The sequence below is a fragment of the Amborella trichopoda genome, chromosome 12 (assembly GCF_054954075.1).
Source record: "Amborella trichopoda isolate Santa Cruz 75 chromosome 12, AtrichopodaSantaCruz75HAP2 v2.0, whole genome shotgun sequence".
Taxonomy (NCBI): domain Eukaryota; kingdom Viridiplantae; phylum Streptophyta; class Magnoliopsida; order Amborellales; family Amborellaceae; genus Amborella; species Amborella trichopoda.
The window spans coordinates 46,593,545-46,620,389 of record NC_142347.1 but is presented as its reverse complement, the minus strand read 5'-3'; the positions used below and the strand labels follow the sequence as shown (position 1 = coordinate 46,620,389).

The 26,845-nt window shown below is 34.0% G+C and overlaps 1 long non-coding RNA gene across 3 annotated transcripts; it reads right to left on the bottom strand.

Moving 5' to 3' along the window:
- Nucleotides 1-850: 850 nt before the first annotated feature.
- Nucleotides 851-7,552, bottom strand: LOC105420741 (uncharacterized). 3 transcript variants are annotated; one of them, XR_002281144.2, is made up of 3 exons: nucleotides 7,307-7,552; nucleotides 4,538-4,577; nucleotides 851-1,225 (listed from the first exon to the last, which is right to left on the bottom strand). It is a non-coding gene; the product is annotated as an uncharacterized LOC105420741 (long non-coding RNA). The 3 variants fall into 3 exon arrangements; XR_002281143.2 differs by having other exon boundaries at nucleotides 7,045-7,378; XR_966706.3 differs by having other exon boundaries at nucleotides 7,048-7,378.
- Nucleotides 7,553-26,845: the final 19,293 nt, after the last annotated feature.

Here is a 26,845-nt window from a genome sequence, read left to right as displayed (position 1 = left end):
TATGACATGATAAACAAAGTCACAGGTGGCCCAACAAATTAAAAAGCAGAGGAGAAGGTTTATTTCCTTGACATGCTTCGCTTGGGTCCCCAATTCACCAAGATTTCTATTCTGATTTGCCCGGCCCGACTCAGGCCATTTCGGAGCCGAACCGGCCTATATATTTTTAAAAAATAAAAATCAGGAAAACAAAGAACTCAAATTATTTCAAGGCTTTCCACACCAGAGTGACCTGATCTAGTCTGACTCAGGCAACTTCCCAAGTCAAACATGCGATTCGGAATTAGACTCTTGGCTCGCAGTGATGCCACAATGCAATACCAAGGTTTCGAATCCACCCCTTCCAATAATGCTTATGGCTAAGAAGAACAGAATTCAATCCCCCCTTCCATCAAACAATTTTCTTTTCCTGGGTCGTTTCTTTCCAAAAGGGAGCGGAGTTTTATTCGATTTTTGGGACAAACTTAAGTATTTAAACCCTTGACCTCCCTCAACCAAACTGATATGTCTACCAATGAGCCAACGCTGAAGAGACGGTTCCAAACAATTATCCATAGCCACTGTAACAACCAGCACAACAGTCCCAAAGAAGTCCACATCGAAATAACTTGAATTGTTCAAACCTTCTTTTTTTATTTTGTAAGCTATATGATCCTTATTTCATGGTGGTTTACAAAATGTTATAGCAGACAGTTATCATTGTAGGTGTTTTTGGAACCTTTGCATTTTCACCTCCATTAGGAATCGCAAACTCCTTTCACTGTTCAACAACAGACAGAGATGGCTGATGCCAAGCTAGAATTGTCCAAGTACATTGAGATTCTGAGATTGAAAAGCAGAGGGGGGGAAATACAACAAAGGCTTGTACCACCTATTTCTCTAGATAATCACATTGAATAATACTTTAAGTACAAGCCATATTCAGCAATGGGGGACCGATACTTTCTTCCTTTTTATTGACAAAGACGTAATTGATAAGCTATAAACATTACTACTTCTGCATGAAATCACAGAGCACAAGTTTTTTTCTCTTAAGAATTGATATTAAGTTTAGAACAGATACAGTGATGATTTAGGGAGTCCCACAAAACCAACATGCCGATTTCTACTTCTTGAGATGAGGGAAACACTAGTAAACATCGTTCTTGGGATGCTTCGCTTCAGCATGCTCCCTGCATTTCACCTCTGAAGAGGTACTTATAAATGTCTGCATGCAAACCTTGCACTGTGGGGCACCACCAACCACAATGTATTATGTTTCAGTATTTGATAATTAAGTTCTATAAAAAAACTAGGACAATAAAAATGAAGTTTCATCATACATTGGAAAAATAAAGAAAGTGTATGTTTGGTTCACGTGAAACATTATCTAAGAAAGAAATAAGTTTCTAAAAAACATTCACATGAAAAAATTCTCTCAATTGGTCAAGTGAAAGAATATTTTTACATCAATTGGTTGCCAATTGGTGTAAAAAGATGCACTATGACCAATTGATATGAAAATATTCCCACACTTGATCGTATGAGAGAATTTGTTCAAGTGACATTTTCACGCAAACCAAACGTGGTATTATAATACCTCCTTCTGGATAATTGTGTAATAAAATGCATGTTAAACTCGAAATGGATGGTCCTGCACATTTTGTTCACATGCAAAGAAGCTTGGCGCACACAAACAACCCATACAGACAAATCAAAATCTGGACCATTCACTTTCCCAAAATAAGCAAAAACAAAGAAATACAACAAGAGAATGAAGACAAGAAGCTATGTAGTATATCCAACATAGACTTAATCTTCTTCAATTTATAGCCCCAGGCAAGAAGGCCTAAGCCAAAGAAATCTGCTGAAATATTGAGAAAAGGTCTCCCAGTCCCCATATCCACCTCACCTTTAGTGGTCATCCTTCGATGAGAAAAGGATAAGAACAAATAACGGAATAATAATGATTTGGGTAACAAGGGAGAAAGAAAACATACTAAACCAAAAATATAAAAATAAAAACAATGGTGAGACACTTGCAGGGAGTCCACCGGCAAAGGATCATGTCACAAATCCCAAAATCCATTCCCTTTCTCTTAACTCTTCTTTGTCTGACACTGGCATATTTATAGAAAAAATCCATCAAAACAGAACTTGCCCCATGAGAAACCATACCACTATTTAAATCCTAACCCTTCATTTTCTCAAAATTAAATTTCCAACTCTAAGCTTAAATTCTCCACAACAAATAAAAAGACAACTATCTTTAAGATATCTACAATACTAAAACTAAATAATCTAAATATCCCTAAAATCTCTATAAAATTTAAATATGAAAAAAACTCTACTGCTTCATACGAAAACTCTAACCTCTATAAAAACAAAGGAAAAGTATACACCATTTACTTTTAGCACAAGGAGGTCACAGTCACTCATGTCCTTTAGATTTCAAACTGGGTGGTTACGAGCATGACATTGATTACACTCAAAGGTCAAAAAAAATTTCTCGAACTTCGTAGTACACCCCAAACCATCCAATTTAACATCTAATGGTTAAAAGTAATTGTGACCTCCTTGTAAGAAAGGTAAATGGTCTCATTGTATACAATCCCAAAAACAAAAACAATATTTATTACATCAAATAGAAAAACCTAAGGGCCTATTGCAAACTTGAAGTTATTAAACTACCCATGAAATAAAACACCAGTTAATAACCCAAGCTTAAAATGACGTTATGCACTTTGATAAACAATGGATCAATCATCATGGTGACGGGGAAATGACTAATACCATAACGATTCTTCTAACAGTTTGACCTAATCACCTATCGAGTTTTAATATAATTATAGAAGGTGTTCCATGGGTTTGCATCTTTGTTACTGCCATTGAATCCTAATGGTTTCAAGAAATTGTGAAAGAATATGCCAAAATGATTATCTAGAGTAGACCAACAAATCAAGATGTATGAAAGATGTAAACTGGCATAATAGAACCAGATTACTATCTAGTAGAAAAATCCTGGAAAGCTTCAAAGATACTAGAATTTGTACAGGCCCATGGTGTATGGGGAAAACCAAGTACTTCTCACTTTCATTGCTGCCTAAAAAAGAAAAAGTTCAGCCTTAAGCATTACCTATTTTACTAAACAAGGTCTGTTTTTGTCACGTTCTTGTCTTTCCTCAATTAAAAGTGCACACTCCAAAGTTTCAGCAATTTAAAGTTTTCATAAAAAAAAAAGAACTGGGAGTCGACACAATGATTCTCAAGACAGATGTGGTGCACATGTCTCTAACAGATGTAATGGCCTTCAAGAGAAAAAGGGAATTAGGAGAGATTCACTCCATGAGCAAACCCCCATAACAGAAAACCAGTAATTTTGTAATGAGAATTACAAAATCAGCGGAACGAGTTTGCATTGTCAAAATCAAAATGTCTTTCAGATGCTTTTTTAGTCCCATTCTTCTAGAAAATACCAAGATTCCCTAATAACAACATTAGATTTTCAAGAGAACTTCATCTAATCGAAAAAGAAGATCTCTGCTAAAATGATTTCTTTAAGTTAACAAAAGATAATCTTGAATTGGATAGAACCCATATCAAATTTCAAATAACCAAGCAAGATGCTCCTCCCATTAAGTGGCATGGAGCTCATGAAGTGGAACCAACAACCACGGGGAACCCAGGGCCTCTTCTTTAAGTGGAGCACTTGGGTGGCTCACATTCTTGTCAAGAGATAGCGTGCAACTTCTAGAGTACTACAATTTTTCAGAATCTTGCATGGCATAGGTAGGTCACGCTGCATGTAAATTCATGATCCACATAAGCTAGCCTAATATTATCAAGTATAAAGTATGTCAGGCAAAGCCAACTCAGACAAAAATATCAGTTTCCCTGATTTATTACGTAACTACATAAAAAGCAACAATGATCAGTATTGTACTAAATCACCATAACCTTTTTATTTGTGAAAGGCCAGTACTATGCAGGAATCACAGAGTCAAGGGGAAATCATTCTTGAGCATTGCAGAGATGACAGTGGAGGGAGTATAGAAGTTCCTGACTTTGGATTCATGTAACCTCACCTTAATTATTCAAATGTGATACTCAGATATATATTGCTCAAGGCATTATTCCCCTACAATTGTACACATTATCTGAAATTTTCCTTGTTATCGACTCCTGCCACTAGAATGCAAGACATTGTGATTTTGTAGGTGTTTGCACATTGTTGCGGGGGATATGCTAAGAACATCAGAGCAAAGTTACCAAGGGATGGAACTTTCGTGCAAAAAAATGATATATTTCCCAAACCAAATCCAGTCTTAGTTCTCCAAAAATATAAGAGCTTACTCGATTTTATTTAAGAATTCATAAAAGTAAAGCTCCCAATGAGAAAATATAATAGTTCATGTATGAAGTTCATGAGTCATGATATCAAATACAATATATACTAGGGAACAAACTGCCATGCAGCCCAAATCATCAGCTCTATTAAAACAAAACGAAGGTAAAGCCACAAAACTATTCAAGAAAAACAAAATTGTGAAAAAATCACCTGAATGGTCATTGCCTTTTGTTTGTTTCAAGCTGGCTACCTGCACAAAACCACGAAAGGAACCCATTATGCATTAAAACAAAAAGAGTTTATTTTCAATCGACACTTTATTTGGTATAAGATCCTACAACCCAAAGAAGTCCCTGATGGAACCCAACACACCATTAAATAATTCATGGAGATTATAGAAACAAGAATAACAACATGACATCCAAAATATACATTGGCTATTGCACAAAGCTCAAGCAGAAAAGACAAATCTTATCAAATGATAGGACAATGAAAACATCAAATAGCCATCCTCACAAGAAAATTCATACATAGCCACATTCTTCAACGGAAATATTGATTACAACCACTAAATGAACAAAAACTAAAACATCTTGCAAGACCTTTCCACCATTGAGTATGCATAACACATAATCATTTACAAGATAATAACAAAATTGCATGCAAATGCCCCATATCTATACTATATTATTAAAGGTGAGTTGGGAGGATCAATTTGTTTCACAAAAATGACCTCATTTGAGTTTGTTGATTCCATGTAAGATTCCATGATTCTGCGGCCAACTTATAAATTTTGTCATACCCGCGATCAAAGTTAGAAGATTTCTTAGAAAAAGGTATGTGTCTAGTTTATATTTCCAGTAATATGCTTAATCCTTCAAGGCAATCTAATTGTTTTCCGCTGAAGTAAATGTTAAATGCTGTAATTTTTAGAGCTCAATTATTATTTTTTGGAATATCATATTAAGAGCTTCATAGGAGGAAATCAATATCATGGCTGTACCTTTATTGCATATTACATTGGGTTGCGTATTTTCTCCTTTTGCCTTTTCAAAACATATGTGAGTCCTCTTCCAACAACTTTACTATTACTTCTACCCCAAAAGAACCTTGAAATTAATCTCTCTCTCTCTCTCTCTCTCTCTCTCTCATGCCCATGCATCTCATGGGCAGCGCTTCCTGATACATCAATAATGTAGTGGTTAGTTCAAATGCAAATGCGAAGTACATGATCTACTTCAGACTCAACCACACATTTTTCTTAGAAGTTAATACAGATGTTTGCATTTTAGGTGTTCACCAGACAACCTATGGGGAAAAAAAAATGATCGTTTCAGTTTATGTTATTCTTCAACAATATAGTTTGATAGTCATACGAGAACATTTTCAGACACTTATATGTGTGCTCCAACAGTGACATGTACATGAAAGGACACTGGGACTTCAAAAGAGCTTCTCGTAGATCTGATAATACATGTGTATTTCTGAATTGATAGCATGATATTTTTGGCAACATGCACATGGAGAGAAGCGTTTCAAGCTTCCTAAAGCTCATACGTATCTATCTACCTAAAGTTCATATGTATGTACTACCACATTTCGGATGGCATCATGCATGATCTTATGAAATGAAAAGGCAGAGATGCTGCTCAATAATATAACAGTCCAATAAGAGTGCAAAAGCATATATCGATCCAATAATCAAATTGGGAACCTACAAAATGAAAACTCATTGATGCTGACGCAAACAAAGGTTTGATATGGCAATCATAATTTTTAGAACTTCTCTCTTTGGAGACACCGGATACAAAAGAAGTGTTCCGAACTTGGACTACAGCTCCAAAAGCATATGCATCCACCATATTTAGGATGGCATTATGTGAGATTGTATGAAATGAAAGAGCAGAGATGCTTTATGCCAACAGTCCGGTATCAGATGATAAGCACACCTTGGTCCCCCACAATCAAATAGGAAATCTACAAATTGAAAACCCAAACCTACAAATAGAAAACCCACTTATGCCGATGCAGGCAAACGTTTAATACGAAATCGTAGCCACTATTTTTTAGCTCTAAAGTTTGGCTAAATTTAGCAGAAGTTTGGTCCAACTTAAGACCTCTGGCTGAAACCAAATTGGGGTAGAACAACCAGAATGAACCACAAATGGCCAAGCAAAATTCACTTCAAATTGCCCCATATTTTCCCAAATTGCGTTGAAATCATATGTGCATTACTCTCAATTACTTCAATGATCATTTACCCTCTGACTTTGGCCAGAACAAGGCAAATTTTTCATCTCAAATTTCAGCTAAATCAGTCATTTTTTTCTCCTGTTTCCTTCTGAATTAAGACATATTCTCATTTATTTTTACATAAAATTTAAACAGAAATTCAAATGGTCTTTTAAAATATGAATCTAAAAGCAATAAAATAGACACAAAATTCAAACAAATTCAGAAAAAATTCACCCTCGAGCTTCCCAAACTTGGATGACCCAAATACCAGTTTATCGCAGGACCCAACTCCCAATTAACTTTAGCTCTCTACTTGTTCACACAGTCTAGAGAGCGACTAAACAATTTGTCGTCCCCAAAAAGCGATTAGAGCTAAAACGGCAAACAAAAAGATCATTACAGTGGCTTAAATGCAAATATAGAACGCTAATAACACTCCTAAAGTAGAGAGAGAGAGAGAGAGAGAGAGAGAGAGAGAGCACAACTAGAAGCTATCTGTTTCTCCATGTTTCTCTCTAGCTGTCTTCAACCTTTGCCCGTTCCCTCCCCCATTCTCTCTCTCGCCAAACAAGCCCCTCGTTCTTCAACTACTTCACTGAAGGAGCTCTCACGCCCAGTTCCCTTAAATACTAACACTATCACAGTTATGGAGAAAACTAGATTTTTAATGGAACTGAGAAAGTCTCGCCATGTTTATAGAGAGAGAAAAATAAATGCTGAGAGGTGGGCAAATGGGAAGCAAACCATGGAATTAATTTAGGGAAGCCCCTCGCTTACGGTGTTAGAATTGAAATCAACTTCGCTTTTTAGAGAGAGAAGTTTCTGGAGCCGCAAGAGAAAAGTCTATATAGAGCTGAGGATAAACAATCAAATTTTATCCTACCTCAAAAATTTCACTAAAAACTGGTTGTTTTGATGGGAAAATATCTTCAAATTGATTATCTTGATCTATGAACATGATAAAAAAATAAGAACATGATAAAAAAAATAGATTTCAAGTTTTAAAAATAGTGTAATTGGTACCTCACTTTTTTGGCCATCAATTTTCAAAATTTTCTAGTTTTAAACTATCTGTACTACTTTTGAAACTTTAAACTTGTAAATAAAAATAAAAATATATTTAAAAGCTATCACAATGGCGTTGAAACCACATTTCTTGACACTCTTTGAAGTTGATTGTTTAGAGCCTACCTTTTGTCATTGGAGAGAAAGTAGGTTTACACTATTGTTGATGGGATTGTATACGACTAAACCATTTAACATTGATAGAAGAAGGTCACAATCATTATAGCTTTTAGATGTCAAATTTGATAGCTTAAATTATAATTATTATAGCTTTTAGATGTTAAATTTGATAACTTAGATTATGTCATGAAGTACCATAATTTTTTTTTTCCGGTAAATGAGACAATGACATACTTATAACCTCCAATTTTAAAATTTGATGGATAAGACTACTTGTTAACTCATTGTATTAAAAGTAAGTGGCCTCTTTATATACTTTTTCTTTGCTGATTGAAGTGTGTGCAGGGACTCGGTTCTTCTAGCACCGTCCGACCCAATGGTGGATGGTGATAACCGGTGCTATAAAACTTGGATCCAATAGGTGGATGGCCCACCTAAGAATCATGTGTCACATATTATTGGATTATTAGTTCTGATCGGTCCAAATCAATAATCTAAACACTATTTAAAAAATAAGAAATTCAAAAATAAGGGTTATGGACTCTAGATAAAAGGAAACATTATGTTTGGGTAATTATACTAAGGGAAACGTTTCTATACTTCCCCTACATCATAGAAGATCTATGCTTCCCCTACCATCCAGCCGCCCAATTTTGATCGAGAGTGTCACTCACCGTTTGATCTTAGATCTAACGTCTCAAAGTATTTTACATGCTATCTTCTCATTGGGGCACACCTATCAAAAATATTAAAAATAATTTTTTGATAAAATATAATGACTAATATACTTGAATCTTTTAGGGGTATTTTGGTTATTTTATTTTATTGAAAATATATTTTCTATATTTTTCGCTAGTACAAGTTTAATAGAGGATTGGACGTCCAAAATTTGGTATCAAAATAGTTTATAGAAAAAAATTTAAAATAAAAGAGTGTAGAAACGTGATAACGTGATTGGGACAATGTTAACCTTCCATTCAAAATGTACGGTTGGATAAAAAGAAGTATATAAGTTTTATGTTGTAGGGGCAACATAGAAGCTTGCCCTTATACGAAAGGCAACATTAGAAAAGCTAAAAATATAAATATAAACAATGGGGTTTTAAGACGGTGTACGGAGCCGCCGTTCCTTCTTAGCACCAATTTAGTCCCAACCAATTTCCAATTTGGATCGACCAATTTCCTGCAGATTATGATTTTTAAATGGTAAAAGTGCTTTATGAGTCGACGGCCTCACTAGTCCGCTTACTCATAAACATCCATGTTTAAGGTGAACCTCCACAATTAAATATTCATATCTAATGGATAGAAGAAAAAATATTAAAATAAATGTCTTAAACTTTAGATTCATGATCATTATAGTGTAGATCATGGATTTATACAAATTTAGATCCAAGATCTATACAAATTTAGATCTTTAGAGGAAGCCCACACGAGAATAGTATGAGTAGGGGGGCTCACAAAACCGGTGATAACCTTTAGGTCCACAAGTTATTATCGAGATTTAGAAAACGTTGACAGCAGAATGTAACGGCCACGGTTTATTTCTTTTATATAATTAGTATAGGGCATTATAACAAAAAAAAAAAAATTATTGTAGCAAAAAATAAAGGAAAGAAATGTGAAAAAAAAAAAGAAGGCAAAAATAAAATATTATGATTTTTAATTAACTGGTGATGATCAGTAGGCCGGAGTGTTATCATAAAGATTGTGATTTTAGAACTTTGGTCATTGTGCCATACGGATCACATGATCCGGGTAAGGGAACTTAGAATTGAGACCCGAATGCTATGCGACATATCGTATCGTCACAGTCTCATCACCATCCATCACCATGTTGGACGTTCACAGGGTGAGAACGGGCTGTACATCTTTGGATCAGTGATATATTTGATGGGATGCCACTATCCAATGACCGCCGTTCCAAGCCCAAGCAAATGATGTGAGGGTGATAAGGCCCTGAGACCATATTATTTCCCATTTCATACAAGGAATATTAACAACTTTCCCTAGACAAAATTGTTTAAATATATGTTGGGATTTAGTTGAGATTTAGTTGAGGGCAAGCTTTTTATACTTCCACTGCGACATAAAACTTATATATTTCCCCCAAATCCAACCGCCCACTTTAAATGGACGTTTGAGATGGCCCAATCACAATATCATATCTCTACATATTTTATTTTTAATTTTTTTACAAAATATTTTAACAGCAAATTTTGGACGTCCACTCTACTCTTAAATTCACACTTGTAAAAAATAAAAAAATAATATTCCCAATAAAATAAAATAAAATGATCAAAATATCCTTAAAAGATTCAAGAGATATTTTTATTATTAAATTTTATCAAAAAATTATTTTTAATATTTTTTTTAAGTGCACCCCATTGAGAAGATGACACGTACCAAATTTCATATTTATACAATTTGTATAAAAAAAAACTAAAAATAAAATAATCTGAGGCGTCGGATCTAGATCAAACAGTCAATGGCTCATTTGATTTAAATTGGACGGGTCGATTGGGAAAAATATATATCTTTTATGTTGTAGGAAAAGTATAAAAACTTAGCCCTATAAAAAGAAGTATAGGTCTTTTATGTTGTAGGAGAAATATAGAAACTTTATCTTTAATTAAGCTGATTACAAGTGGAGTAATGGCTTTCCACGCATTTTGCAAATATTCTCCCCAATCTGCAATGGGTCAGGAGACTCAAGACGGGTAGGTCGGCAAGGATGGGGACCCAACCCAAAAACCTACCTATGGAAACTGGACCCGCATTCGACCAGATCCAAAGTCTCCCAACCGAACTCAAACCAAATTGATTTGGGAGGGCCTGGACCCAACCTGAAAATCTATTTCGCTCAGATTGAAACAACCGAACCTGACTTGACCTAATATGTATTAAAACATAAAGAAAGTATTAGTTTATTACGCTGAAATTATAAAAAATTACCTTAAAACATGATAATTACATGAAAGTGAAATAAAACTAATGCAATTTCCCCATGTCAGCTATCAAAAAAAATTGTTGGATGTTTAACCTGGATCCCGAGCCAACCTGAATGCTACTCGGGTCCTGGACATTGGACCCAGACTTGATCCGTTGTGTCCAATACCTAAACCCAGTGTTTAAAAAAACGTCGAGTCGAACCGGACTCGCCCAGTTCAACTCGAGAATCGCCATGGAGGGATCGAATCGCTTAAAAAAACGGGAATCGTCCGGTTCTAGAGAGAACCGGACAATTCGGCACAGTGACTCGCCGATTCACTGTACGGAATCGGCGAGTCCCGTGAAGAACATGGGTTGCACAGTGTTCTTCACGGGATTCTTTGAAATTTGTCATTTTTTTATCATTTTTTTTGTTTTTTTTGGCATGTGATCTAATTTACAGGCTTTAAGCAGCTTTATTCAGCTTTTACACGGATTAAATGGTTGAGAAATTTTGTGTTTTTAGATCACGAAACTTGCATTTTTAGGGTTTCCGCCTTTCCTTGTGTTTCATGCCGAATAGGGCATGAATCTTTCAAAATTTGTAGGCATTTTGACCGTAAAGTTGTTCATCAAAACCTTTTGTTACTAATTTATGATAATCGTTGAGAAAAACAGAGTTTTTCGGAGATTGAAGGCTCCGGTTCACAAAACCAGGTAAGAAGTTTGGGTTTTTTTTTTTTTTCGCCATATGATTAATTTCACTACATATTTTGAAGATAATGAGTTTAATTTGTAGGGTTTTTAATCTTTATTGTGTCTATTATGATTTAACATATTCAATTTTATGTAATTTGGTCAATTACAGCATGAAATTTGAGACGAACACAGAGATGTCTGCGGAACCAAAATTCCGCTGTTTTTTTTTTTTTTTCCGCCTTTTGATTTTTTTTCATGATATATTAGAAATAATGTGTTCAAAATTTAGGGTTTTGATTCCTTATATTGTTGTTTATCAGAAAATGTACTAAATTGGATGTAATTTATTCACTTAGAGGTGGATTTTTGAGTTAAAATGACTTATGTAAAATGGCTCTGTGAAGAACATAACTTTTTTTCTTTTCCTTTTTTTTTTTTTTTTTTTTGTAATCCATGATCGAATTTTTTGTAATATTTGATCGATTTTTTTGTAATCCATGATCGAATTGTTTTTTTTTTTTTTTTTGTAATCCATGATCGAATTTTTTGTTTTTGTAACCCATGATAGAATTTTTTGTAATCCATGATCGAATTTATTGTAATCCATGATCGAAATGTTTGTTTTTTTTTCTTGTAATCCATGATCGAATTTTTTGTTTTATTTTTTATTTTTGTAACCCATGACAGAATTTTTTGTAATCCATGATCAAATTTTTTGTAATCCATGATCCAATTGTTTTTTTCTTTTTTTGTAATCCACGACCGAATTTTTTGTTTTTTTATGTTTTTTTTTTTTTTGTAATCCATGATCGAATTTTATGTAATCCATGATCGAATTTTATGTAATCCATGATCGAATTTTATGTAATCCATGATCGAATTTTTTGTAATCCATGATCGAATTTTTTGTAATCCATGATTGAATTTTTTGAAAATTTGTGATTTTTTTTTTTTAATCCATGATCGATTTTTTTTTCATGATCGAATTTTTTGAAAATTTGTGATTTGTTTTTTTTAATCCATGATAGAATTTTTTGAAAATTTGTTATTTTTTTGTTTTAATCCATGATTGAATTTTTTTTTGTAATCCGTGATCGAATTTTTTGAAAATTCGTTGTACTTTATTTATTTATTTATTTTTATCCGTGATCGAATTTTTTGAAAAAAGATGATTTTTTGAAAAGATGTGAAAATCGTGATAAGGTTTTGATTATCATGATGTATTAAACCCAATTTTTAATTTTTATTGTTTGAGTTTGCTGTACTTTTCTTCTTCTTCTTCTTTTCCATGATCGAATTTTTTGAAAAATGATGATTTTTCGAAAAGATGTGAAAATCGTGACAAGGTTTTAATTATCATGAGGTATTAAACCATATTTTAAATTTTTATTGTTAAAGTTTTTGTTGAAAAAATTGTATGTTGATAGATTATTTATGCAAAAAAATGCATGTTATTATATTTTTAATGCAAAACTCTATTTTTTTTTATCTGTTGTTCATGGATTTTTTAGTTGGAATGACTGATGTTAGCTGGCTCTGTGAATAATTCTTTTTATTATTAATTTTTTAATGCAAAAAATGTATGTTTTTGATAATTGAGTTGTAGCCATGTTTGGAGCTTGCATTTTGTATTATATTATCCCGAATGTTTGTAATTGATATGTACGAAAATATTATTGTCAATAGAGGTATTTTGCAATAACAAATAACAACAAATATGACTACATGAACTACCGCAACATATTATTACTACACATAGTGTCCCTAGTAATGTAAAAAAATAAATGGCGGCAATTCTTAATGCTAACAAAGGTAAAAAATTTGTCAAACGTAGGATGAATGAAGAGATAGCTAGTTTATATACGCCATCAAGCAGGAATGATACATAAGAGCAATATAAGAATGACCTAGAAGAGCAATATAATAATGAGCTGGACATGGCCACAAGATTGAGTTTACATGAACAATATTAGAGGGAACGTGGGTTTAGAATGCTCGGTGGGTCTAGCTCAGACATGCATGGTGGGCCTAGCTCATATATGCATGGCGGGCCCAGCTCGAGCATGTATGGCAGGCCCAACTCAAATATGTATGGAGGGGTTGGTGGCAATATGTATCAAGGAGAATCAGATGTTGAAGAAATTGTTTCTAGGTTACCTAGGAGTGCCAGTATTGCAGGTCATGGTCGTAAAGACCCATTTCTCTCAAAGCCTAAGTCACAACAGATGACCCTAAAAGGCATGGTTAAAGGTACAAGAAACATATTGGGGAGATGTGTTGGTAAATAGTTATATGATAAAGGGATTCCCTTTGATGCAGCCAATAACCCATATTTTCCACCTATGGTCAGTGCAATCCAAAGAGTCGGGCCCGGGGTAAAACCCCCGACGGCATATGAGCTCAGTGGGCCAATATTAGATGAAGAGGTGGAGGAAGTTAAAAAGTGGATTGAAGAATATAAACAAAGTTGGCCAAGGACAGGCATTACTCTCATGAGTGATGGTTGGTTGAATAAAGTTAGCAAAAAGGAGTTTTTAAACTTCTTGGCCTATTCCCCAAAAGGTACAGCTTTTTTGTCTAGCAAAGACATATCAGGGACGAAGAAGGATGCAAACTTCTACGTACGACTATATGATCAGATAGTGGAGGAGGTGGGAGATAAGCATGTAGTCCAGTTTATTACAGACAATGCGCGTGCATGTGTTTCTGTGGGCAGCAAGTTGATGGATAAGAGGAAGCATCAAGTATGGACCTCGTGTGCTGCACAGAACATCGATCTTATGTTAGAGGAGATCGGTGAAATCAAAATTGTGAAGGAGACTCTAGAGGAAGCAAGATTGGTATCGAGATTTATATACAACCACTCTAAAATATTATTTCTGTTTAGAGAACACTCTAAGAAAAAAGAGATAATCAGGCATGCCATAACCCGCTTTGCGACCTATTACTTAGCTGTGGACTCCATTCGAGAATCTGAAGGTGCATTAAAGAGATTGTTTACCTGTGAAGAGTGGTTAAATGACTGCCTCTCAAAGTCCAGTACCGGTATAAAAGTGGACAACATAGTCTCAAATAGGCAGTTCTGGTCTCGATGTTCCAGTGTTGTAGAGGCCACTGCCCCTTTGGTCACGGTGTTAAAAATGGTAGATGTTGACAAGAAAACTACCATGGGTATCATTTATGAAGGTATTGAGAGGGCGAAATCAGCTATTGGGGAGAAGTGTAATTTTGCTAGCAAAGTGATCGAGATTATAGAAAGGAGGTGGAACACCAAATTTGGACGTTCAATTCATTATGCTGGTAAATATATATTTATATGATTACAATGTTTCATTTTAAATCATTTTTTTATGAAATTGTAAATGACATTTTTCTACCTATATATTTTGTAGGTTACTACATCAACCCAAAATTTTTCTATTTGACACCTGAACAACCCCACAAGATTATGGAAGGGGTCAGATACATTATTGCAAGGTTGGAGAGAAGCCATCGAAACCAAGTAACAGCAATACAAGGGGTATTATTTAATGTTTGGGTAAGAACTTCATTGAGTTGTTATCTTTGTGATGAATAATGCACTAAAACGTAATATATTTGTTTTAGCTTGCTATGTATAAGGATGTTATAGGATCCTTCAGAACTAGACTTGCCAAGAAATCTCGAACTATGATGGATCCAGGTTATCCCCTCGCTAATATGTTGTTCATTCATATATTTAATCTTATGAATTGTTCTTGCCCTTACAATGCTTTTTGCATTTTAGTCCAACTGAATGGTGGGAGATATATAGTACTGATGCACCTCACCTAAAGAGGATAGCAATCAAGGTGCTCTCCCAGACATGTTCTGCTACTGGCTGTGAGCGCAATTGGAGTGTATTCCAATGGTTGCACACTACTATGAGGAATCGACTCGCTTCTGAGAAGCTTCATAAACTAGTCTACGTTCATTATAATTTAAACCTCCGAGAGCGACAAATAAGAATGAAGCTTGAAGACTATGGGCCGATAGACTTAGACACAATATTTGTCACAGACACAGCAGACCAATGGGTAGTAGAAGAGGAGGAGCCAGTGTTGTACAAGAGAGCGTTTCTTGAGGCTATCGGTGATGAAGATCTTGAAGAAAGTGATGAGCAGCATGAAAGAGGAAGCAGTCAGCCAACATATCCACAATTCGTCGGAGATGTCGGTGATGTTGCACCTAATGAGGGAGAGTGGGAAGGGGGTCTAAGAGAAAATGAGAGAGATGATGATTCTAAGGCCACCTTATCCCAGCCATATTATTCACATATCGAGTCCCAACAACAACAGTGTAGGAATGATCATGACAATGCAGGTGAGCATGAAGGATGGACAAGCTTCGGGGATTTTGGATTGGGAACACAACAAAACACTGACACTCAGGGATTTGGGAATAGTCAGACGCCTGCTAATATCGATGATTCGTTTTTAGATTGAATCAATGAATTGTCAAATGAATTCAATCAATGGCACCAGCGTGACCAAGAAGAACAACAACGTCGTCTATCATTTTATTTTTAGATCGTATGTTACTAATTTTATGCCTTATTGTAGTCCATGTATGTTGATATACTTATTCCATGATAATTCTATGTTTATCCTTTTGTGTTATGTAAATTAAATGCTGAATGGCGGTTCATGCAGGGAAAGAACATATCAATATTCGCATATTCATTCAAAAACATGAAAATTCTTAATGGAGTACCCTCATGTCTTATTGAATTCCTAAAAAACAATATTTATAATGAACTTTAGTAATTTTTTCAGATTTTTTTGAAGCTTTATTCTAATCGATTCACCCGATTCCCGATCCGCATCGCCGATCCGCATCGGTTTTTTGGGTGCCCGATCCGGGTCACCGATCCTTTTTTTAAACCATTGCGTAAACCAATACTCGGTACCGGTTTGTGACCTGCTAGGTCGGCAAGTAGACCCGATCCGATTGCTAGTCCTAGAAGGTCTTGGGAGGTCAATCGACAATATATCCCCTTCACCAAAATCAATGTTTTCGTACTCAATGGAATCTACTCCGACTTGCCGCATTGGGGAGCTGAATTAACCGGAATTACCTTATAAAACTCGGGTTATGTTAGAAAAGTAGAAAAAATCCTTAAAAGTATCTTAAAAATATGAGCTTAATGTATAAAAAAATTATACTAATTTGAATATTATAGGTAAAGTATAAAGATTTGTGAGTTTTTTTTTGTCATATCCCCTATTTTTATATTTTATCTTTTTTTTAATTTTTAAAAAGTATTGCCAACTATAAATATTTTTTTTTTAAAACCATGTTTTATATCCTTTTTTAGCCTATTTGGAATTTTTAAGTTGTTTTTAGTTCTATTTGACCTTTCTTATTTTTATTTTATTTTTAACATTTTATTTTTTAAAAAAATTGAGAGCTTGTATGCCATGTACATTACTGGGGCGAATCTACTCCACCTCACCCGAGTAACTCACCTTGGGCCACAGCTGAGCAAATACCCCGTGGCGAGGCCATAATTGCTTGTGCTAAAAAAGTGGGGACCTTTGAGTATTTGAAATAAGGGAAAGGTTTCTATGCTTCCTCTACAGCATAGAAGTTCTATCATCCCTCGACGTCTCAAAATATTTTATTTTTAGTTTTTTTATACAAATTGTTTGAATATAAAATTTAGTATGTGTCATCTTCTCCTTAGGGCGCGCCTATAAAAAATATTTAAAATAAATTTTTGATAAAATATAATGACCAAAATACCCTTTGAAACTTTCAGGGGTATTTTGGTTATTTTATTTTATTGAAAATATTTTTTTAATATTTTTCGTTAGTGCTAGTTTAGTAAAGGATTGGACGTCCAAAATTTGGTATCAAAATAGTTTATAGAAAAAATTAAAAATAAAATAGTGTAGAAACACATGACATTGTGATCGGGGCAGTCTTAGCCCTCCATTCAAAATAGACAGTTGGATAAAGGGGAGGATAGAACTTCTATGCTGTAGGGAAAGCATAGAAAGCTTGCCCTTGAAAATAAATATTTAGTGGTGCCGTCGAGGCAATATGCTTGATATAACGAGTGATCAACCAAAGTCATCAATCTGAAAATAATAGTAACAAAAAAAATAATAATAACAATTAAAGCAACATGAATAGGGCATGGTTCAAGGCGGTAGCCGTTGGGTTTTTGTTACATTATGTTTCAAGTTTCATTCCTATTTAACCTTGTCAAAAAAATTAACAATAAGAACAACAACTATTATTATTATTATTATTAAATAAAATAACAAAATGGCTAAAATAATTACATCCTAAACGATCACAACTTTTGGACGTTCAGGATTAATTTTTTAAGAACTCAAAATCCATATTTTTTTGTTTTTGTTTTGTGAAAGCAGTCATCCTGTGATTTTAAAGTGGATTCCATAATCATAGATCACAAAAAATCCTTCTAAGTAGCTCTTTGCTCGACGGAGCAAGCATACAATGTACTTCCCATGGGAGTAAACTTTAGGCATTCCTATCATTTTCCAATGGTTTGTCTATTGTAGAAAACTTCCACATTTTATGATATGTAAAATGCGGGTATTTAAACATTTGCATTTTAAATTGTAGATGGAAAAATTGTGTGAAATACATGAAATACAATTCCCTTATTTTTCTGCGTATTAAATAGTTCTCATAAGATATGGGTATCTTAACGGCTTTTTTAATTCACAATGTGAATTAAAATAAAATATGATTAATTTTGTAAACACTGTTATTTAAAATTGAAAATAATTCCGTGCACCCGTGGCCATATGTATACCTTCAAAGAAATTATCTTATGGAGATTTTAGATCTAAAAACTTCACGAGGAAATGATATCCACCACGACAACCATGAATCTTCTAGAGCACGTAATTAATTGGACATTGGAACTATAATTAGCAAATACCCATTTAAAACATGATTTTTTCAAAAATGTCATATTTTTTGAAATCTGTTAAGAATTTTGAATTTTTTAAAAGATCTTACAAATATTTTTTTAATGGAACGATATAAATACATATTTTATCCTTTTTCAAAATAATTTTCTAAAATATTTCTTCCCTATAACTTTATTAGTTCATTTACTTAATACTTATTAAATTATTATTTAAAGATAAACACATTAAGAGTGGGAGAAAATTAAGAAATTTAATTTAACAAAAAATTCCACGATATTCACTAATAAGTTCCATTTAAAAAAGTGTAAAAATAATGCAAGCAATATATTTCCCAAAAAATAAGATATCAAAACAACCACATATGTCAGAATAATAGGTAAAGTTAGAAAAAGAGTGTAACCCAAAAAAAAAAAAAAAAAATTTCTTTAAACTCAAAGATCCTTATAAAAAGCAATAGAGAGATTCAATGATACCAAAGCAGCTAGGAGTTCAATATGAGTTTGGTGAAGCATTTTGTTATTTTTATATGTATATAGTTGTTTGATTATTATTTTTTTCTTTTTTCTTTTTTTTCATTAAAGAATACAACATTGCATTTTGAATAGACCACTATTTTACATATTTGCGGCTTTGTGTTTTCTTTTAGTCAACTGCAATCCCATATTGAGGGTTTTTTTATTTTTTTCTTTGAACATAATCATATATCTTGGTTTACAGTTTTTGTTATTTACTAATATAGCTCTTGTGTTTGGTATTGTTCCTAATAAATCTATAATATATTTTCTATTGTGACCACAAAGTAAGCATTCTTGTTGGATTTATTGAAAGTTTAGACAAAAATTACCAAATATTACTCTAATGACACTAGGTAAGGCCATAAAATTATTGTTCAATGGCTTTAATATATCTATACAATAACTGCAAATAATAATCCTTTATTGTGTCATCTTTACATATAAGGTTTATTTACTCTATTTTTAAATCAAATCCAAAATATTCAAGGTTCTATAGCTCATCTTATTTTTTGGCAATCTGTATTTTTTACCTAATTTTTCTTATAACTTTTTGAAATAAAACTGATTTATTACTAATATTTTGGTTTGTAGATACGTTATTATTTCCCGACTCGCTAACTGTGAATCGAATTTCTAGAACAAGTGTTTTATTTTATTTTACTTGTTACTTTATTTTATTTGTATAAATTGGTAGCTAGGTTGAGTAGGTTATCCTAGAATATTGAGGCCACAATAATACTCCTAGCTTGGGTCGTTTCCACCGAAGGAGCATATGCACATTGTGCTTCCATGAAAGCATATAATATTTTCAGTTCAATTCAATACATATACCATCAGCCGTCCATTGTTGGCAACGAAAGTTTCCTCAATCCTCTGCTCAAGCTACACGAGCACATAAACGATTAAGTAGATCAATTACAATGAATAACAACGCATTGTTGTTGATGGATGCATCAAATTGAACTGTGAGGTAAATGCATCATGGTACACATTATTTTTGGCTAAGCATTTATCTCATTCGGAATTTCACACACATATTCTCATGGACTCGATTAGGGGTGGCTGTGGACCCAGACCCGACCCGGATCCTGGTCTGGTTCCAAGAATTGGACTCAAACATTATTCGGGTCCGGGGCTAGGTGGACTCGGCCCAAATGGTGTTATTACATAAATAATATTTAATATTTAGTTAAATATAACTATATATTTTTAGTTATCATATTTAAATAAGGGTGCGGTTTGTAAAGAGCTGAGACTCTAAACAATTAAAGTAAAGTGCACTCTCAAGGAGTGTCGAGAAATGTGGTTTCAATACTGAAAATATCCGTGATAGCCTTAAAACATATTTTTATATTTAATTATAAATTTAAAATTTTAAAAATAGTATAGATCGCGCAAATCTATGAAAACTTGAAAATTTTGAAAATTGAAAATGCGCTACAATTATTTCCAAAACTTGAAATCCATTTTTTTCTCATCTCCATGCGTATTGATGTAGAGATGATCAATTTGAGGATATTTGGGCATCAAAGCAACCTCCTCTAGTGAAATTTTTTTAGGTGGGCTTTAATTTGATTGTTTAAAGCCTTAGCTCTATATGAACTTTTTACTTTAAATAATACATGTATGTATTTACATAACATTTAAATATTATTTTTTTTTATGTTTGGGTCGAGTTCAATTAGGTCCAGGTTTGGGTCCGATAACTTCGGGTCTAGTTGGGTCTGGGTTTGGGTCCTGTTCAGTCAGTCCTGCTCATAAAACTTTAATGAGGTTTCTATAAAGCCTAGGATTTATGAAAACAAACTGAAACCTCACCTCAAATCCTTGTCCATAAAACACTTTAAAAAATGAAAATCTCCCAGGTCTAAAATCAATTTCCAATACTAACAATGAAATTTGAAACTTATAGAGTGGTAAAGATCTTGCAGATCTATGAACATTTATTTTTAGAGCAAAATAAATGGTCTACATTATTTGTTACAATATATACTATTTTCAAAGCTTGAAATGTTGAATTTTATTCACAAACATACTGGTCCAGCCAAGCTAATTGATATATAAATTTTTCAATGCTTGAATTGTAATTTTCGATAAGTTATGAGGTGAGGGCGTTATGTATTTTGATAGGGCTACAGCCCTATCAAACCATTTTCTTTTAATAATTAAACATCCTTATTTTTTAATTGTTTAGTTGATGCTGAGGTAATCTAAACAATGTAGGGTCAAACTAAACCCCCTAGAGCCTCGATCTACGATAAATTTTTCTTCACTAAAAGGGGTGGCGTACATTTAATATTGTTTCTCTCTCCTTGTGAAAAACCCTGTTCAGTTTTATTTTTCGTGATCCTCTTCACCCATTCTAAAAGTAGGTATCATTAAAACTTGGGGTGAAACAAATGTTCCTAAGGCCCATAAAATTGTTGAGCCGGATGTTGCAGCAGTCCACCCTTGGGCGCGGAATTATGATCATCTCCAATATCTAGGATAGTTTTTTGCAAGATTTAGCAAACTGATGGTTTATTATTTAGTTCTCCTTGTAATTTCATAAAAGGTGATTGGAAATGTTAATACTAGAAGGAAACCATTGTAATTTCATAACTATGGTGATTGGAAATGTGAATACTAAAGGGAAACCAGTGGAAAACATAGTCAGAAAAGTTCGTAAAGTTTGGTTCAATGTTGTCGTCATCATCATCCAAGTCTTATCCCTACTATTTGGGATCGGCTATATAAATCATGTTTCACCATTATGCTCTATCAATGGCAATACCCTTAGTCAGATTGTAAATTAGTATATATTTTCTTACTACTTCCATTCATATCTTTTTCTAATTTCTCTTACCTTTTTAGAACCTTCCACTTGAATTAAATCATACCTAATCAGTATTGTATTAGGCATGTGTTGCACATAGCCAGCCCACCTAGGTCTACTTTCCCTCTTTTCATCACCTATTGAAGCTACAACTAAACTTCCTCAAATGTATTCATTTCAAACTCTATCACTTGATATATTGTCATTCATCCATCTCGACATCTTCAGTTGAACTACATTCATCCTATAGGTATGTTGTTTGTTGACTGCCCAACATTTTGTCCCATAAAGCATAACTAGTTTTACAGTTCTCTTATGAAACTTCCCCTTTAGTTTTATTGGTATTCGACTATCATATAAAACTATGGATACACATCTCTACTTTGCCCATCCATCTCTAATTCTATGTACGACATCTTCCTCGATCTCTCCAATCTCTTAGAAAACTAATCCAAGATATAGAAAATAATCTCTTTTAGGGTGTTTCTTGCCCATTTATCTTAACTACTTTGTCATCTCTACTCCTATTATTACTAATTTTACATTCCATATATTTTGCTTTAGTTTAGCTAATTTAGAACCTTTAAATTCCAGAGCATCCCTCTAAAATTCTAACTTTGCGTTGACATCTCATCTATTTATATCAATCAAAATTGTCATCCACAAATAACATACACTATGGTACCTAAATCCTCTAGGTGCTTAGTTAACTCGTCCATTGCCATAACAAAGAGACATGGGCTCCGAGCTGCTAACTCATGATATAGGCCTATTATCAATGAAACTCCTTTCTTGTGGGCCAATTGTCTCTTCACTAGTTGTCCTCACAATAGTTAACGCTCCCTCGTATATGTCTCTCACCATGTCAATATAACCTCTCGAGATTATTTTCTTTTTGAATACCTACCAAATTAAGTGTCCAGGAGCCCTACCAATTTTCTCTAAATCAATTGCTTAAGTAGGAAAACGGCCCCAGTTGTTGACCTTCATGGTACAAAATTAAATTGATTTTCTGATACATTTATTTCATGCCTTAGCTGTTGTTCAATCACTCTATTCCACATTTTCATAGTGTGGCTCATAAAAAGTAATAAAATATTAAATATCTCATCTGTTGAATACATTTTATTAAAGAAAAATATATATAGAAGGTTGCAACATTAAAATGTAAAATTAAAGACGCACCTAAAAAATCCATTGAAAAATGTTGTTTTAATGTTAAAAAATGCTATAATTGATCATCTCGACATCAAGATATATAAAAATGAAAAATAAAATAAAATTGAGTGCTAGAAATAGTGCATCTTGTAACACATTATCTAGACCATCCACTTTCAAGTTTTTCATATGTTTATGGATCTACTTGGTTTTGAGCATTTTTTGAGTTTAAAATTTTATAATTAGATATGAAAATAGATTTTGTGATAATCCTAATAATTGTTTAGCCCAAAATTACATGTTGTGATAAAATTTGGAGGTGCACCTTAACATGTATTTAAGGTGGCAACTTTATAGAAACCACACCCATTAATAAATTACCTTTGTAATAACTCATACATTAAATTCACCAATAGACTTAAGTTCTCAATTGCAATTCAATAATAATAAACCAATGGCCTAGAACTGAGGGGAATATATAAATGACTTTATTTTGGGTGAATAGAATACATAGAGGACAACTCAAGTAACTAAAGTCAAATTGGTACTCAACCCTTAAGATTTGCATACTTGGTTACTGTATGTTATTTAGTTTCTTGCTAAAAAACTCTACTTGTTCAATATTAGAAATGCAAAATTGGGGCATTTTGGATATTGTTTAAAATTCATTAAAGTGGTACTTGAGTGAAATATTAGTATTAAAATATCACCTGTATGGCTATATTTATTCATAGGAAAAATTTTATATGAGGTATCAACTGTATCCTATAGAAGTGAGGCACACCTCAAAAAGTCATCCAAAGAGGTCGTTCATGTTATGAATATAAAAAAGGAAAAAGACTTAAAGTATTGAAAATAATGCATTTTGTAATGTATTATCTGGATAGTTTATTTTTAAAATTTTAAAGTATTTATAGATCTACTCAAAACACATCATTTTTTAAACTTTAAATTTCATATTAAATATGAAAATTGATTTCCATTCCATCATAGACATTTATAGTACTAAAACATCTTTTGACATCATTTGGAAGTGTGCCTCACTATAATTATTTAAGATGTCAACTTTATACAATCCTCACAATTTTCAAAAGGATACGGTTTCTATGCGGTCAGCCCTGCATATTGTAGAATGTGGGCTTGACAATAAATATATTTTTTAAATATAATTTGATCTTAATTTTTAGAGAATATATAATTTTTAATATAGAGATCATGAATATGAAAAAAAAAAAATTTGAAAATTAAAAATGATAATTATATTAAAAAAACGTTTGAACTGTTAATTACACTTATTTTCAGATGGACCACCTATTTGCATTAATACGGATGCTTTATAACAGTGCGCATGAAACAATTTTTTCCTTCAATATGACCACCTCAATGGCCTTTTTAATGATTTCACCATTTTAATTATATTTTAAAAATATTTTTTATCTATGAATTTGTCTTATATTTTTGTAAAAATAAAACCCGAACTTTAAGTATTCAAAAAAACCAATCTCCAAGAAAAACCCCACGCCCAAACTTTGTCGCAACAGTGCCCCATGTCTTCCAAAGCTGAGGCAAACGGCCTGCTCACTTAGAATGGAGTCCCACTTGTCTCAAATTTGATATTTGACGCTCACTAACACATTCCTCTTTCCCCCCCTTATATGATGCCCTCTTATCCCTTCTCTCTACTCACCCATCTTTGTTGTAAGCCTTCAATTGGAGAAACGTGCCTACACTATTTTGGGCTTCAATGGATGGCTTGGATCTTTGGATGAACCATCCATCAATAAATCTAAACCATCCATTTAGACTTCTAAACAAAAGCAAAACGGATGAGCTTGAATGGTGAGACGTCAGCCTCCAATACAAAGACAGCATGCTGGTGTTGTGTGTGGGGGGAGTCAACTCGTTGAGGTCACTTGTCTGCCACTCACCCACGGGTGGCAGCGATTGAGAGCGAGAGGAGAGAGAAAGGGAAGAGAGAGAGTGAAGTTATCTAACTTTTACCTTTTATGCGTGAGATTGAATTGGCACAATGTTAGGAAAAGGAAAATTGTGAGCTATAGTAAAATTTTAGAGAGAGAGAGAGAGAGGAGAGAGAAGGAGGGCCTTTGATGGTGGATAGCACTGATGCTAGACAGAGGGATAGCGATTGATGGGCGAGAGAGAGACCAGGATAGATGTTTGAGACTAGGGCCTTATATTGGACGGATTAGGTCTGATTCGACCTTGATTCAACCGGTACCTAGTTAGGCCCATACTGGCATATATCGGGTTGGGTTGGGCCGACCCAGAACTGGATCTGACCGCATAAGGATCAGGATGCACTTAGAACTAGACCCAACCCAGGTCAGGTCCAAGTCAAATGGAGGCTGACACACGCTCCATTATCTGGGCCCAAACATTGAGCCGGATTGGGTCAAGTCGACCTTTCGAGTAGGCAGGTGCACCCAACTGGTTGCCTCCCTTACTTGAGAGAGAGCACAAACTCATCTAGGTGAGATTCTTTAGACCGATACAGTTCTCATACAAAATTGTATGTATCTGAATTTCTTGTTTAAGGAGAGCTAGAGAAAGAACTAGAGTAGCTCTACGAGAGAAAGAGGGGGGTGCATAAGTAGGTCATGGGCCAGGTAGGGTTGAGAAATTTTCGGATCGGGTCTGGATCCACCAATATCCAGATTTTGATCCGAAAAGTATATGATCCAAATCCAAATCCAGATATGGATCAATTCCAAGTTTGTATATTATAAAGTTAAAATATAATTATGAAAGCTAAAATAATTGCACATATTAAGCATCCTAACATAACCCAATTATAAAATAATATATATTATTTAAAAAATTGAGCTTGATCCAAATTGAATCCACCTATAATTAAATCCGACCTAAATTACTATTTGGATATGGATCTAAATTTCGCATCTAAAATTTGGATCCAAATAGGATCCAAATTTTGAATTTTAAGTAAAGTATTTGCCCTATGGCATGGCTTGGTGTGTGTTTGTGAGAGAGATAGGGGGGTAAGATTGAAGAGAGACAGAGAGAGTCCCTCCAAATGAAGGCCATTGTGGCCACGATTCATGAGAGGGAGGGATTCCATGTAGAATTTGTAATACAAGAAATAAAGACAAAAGAGAGAGAAGAATAATCAACAAGACATATACGTGGTTCAAGTCAACAGAGGTTAAACCAGTATCTCATTCATAAGGATTATTTTGATTTATCAGATATTTATATAGATATAACTTTCGCCTTTTAAATAACAAATCACATTACAATAGTAATCCCACAAAACAAAAAACTCAACACACGAAACTTAATATGGGGTTCTTTCAACACTCCGAATGAAATCATGACACCTAGGATTGATGAGGGAGAGTGATTCCAAATCAAGATCATTAAGTGTTCGATTGCACAAACTAGACCGTAGAAACCGGCCATGTACCTGATCCAAGCAACCCAAAAATTGAACCAAATCGGGTAGGTATCATCGGTTCGGCAAAAATGTGTAAAAGAATCCAAAAAATAAAAAATATATGTTTAAAGTAAGATTAATAAATATATATTTAAATGAAGTTAAAAAATAAGTAAATAATTAATCTGTCGTTTGAGGTTAGAGGGAGGCTCCAAATGGAGAGTGAGGGCCACGATTGATGAGACAGAAAGGGGGAGTAGATCCATGTGCGGGTGGGTTGGTGAGAGAGAGAAAGAGAGCAGGAATTGACACGGGACAAAGGACAGTAGTCACTGTAACCATGTAAGAGGCCCGATTTATTGTTTACGAGATGCCGACGAGAATAGAACTACGTAGACGTGGGCCCCGCCCTTGCTGAGGTGGACTAGAGGCCGAACTGGGTGCCACGTCAACCCGTTAAAGCGAATAAATGGGCAAAGAAATAATAAGGAGGGAGAAGAGCAGGAAACGCGTGGATTGAGAATTGTAAAAGCAAGGTAGATGACATCATCTACAGTTAAAGTCACACGCAACTTAGTGTGGTTCAACTTCCTAAGTTCGAATATTTCCATGTGTTTTCAGTCATGAGGGGTGAGGAAA